The sequence below is a fragment of the Nematolebias whitei genome, chromosome 19 (genome assembly GCF_014905685.2).
Source record: "Nematolebias whitei isolate Nwh7 chromosome 19, NemWhi1, whole genome shotgun sequence".
Classification (NCBI taxonomy): domain Eukaryota; kingdom Metazoa; phylum Chordata; class Actinopteri; order Cyprinodontiformes; family Rivulidae; genus Nematolebias; species Nematolebias whitei.
The window spans coordinates 38804839-38805212 of NC_056516.1; the positions used below are offsets into that span (position 1 = coordinate 38804839).

The 374-nt window shown below is 35.3% G+C and overlaps 1 protein-coding gene across 1 annotated transcript in view; it reads right to left on the reverse strand.

Moving 5' to 3' along the window:
- The window catches only part of hivep1 (HIVEP zinc finger 1), a 45881-nt gene that overhangs the window by 2100 nt on the left and 43407 nt on the right, over positions 1 to 374 (reverse strand). The gene's annotated exons all lie outside the window — the stretch shown is intronic.

The window sequence follows — 374 nt, forward strand, 5'->3', positions numbered from 1 at the left end:
GTCCTCATTCTGTCCATACCCTGTCCTCAATCTGTCCACACTATGTCCTCAATCTGTCCTCAGTTTCAATCAAAACTTCATTTTAATTATTTCAATTACAAATGAAAATACTTGTTAATTCATGAACCTTCATGAGTTTCTTAAAAACTAAGATCAGTCTGACTGCTGCAGGTAAGATACTGACTCATTACAAACATACATCCTCACTAAACAAAAGAATTAAATTAATGTTTCTATATTTTATACATTTTTTTAGGTTTCTTACTTTTGGTCAACTTTTACTATTCCCTGTTGTGTTCAGGGACCTTGTTTAGTTCTGTTCCCTGTTGTGTTCAGGGACCTTGTTTAGTTCTGTTCCCTGCTGCGTTCGGGGA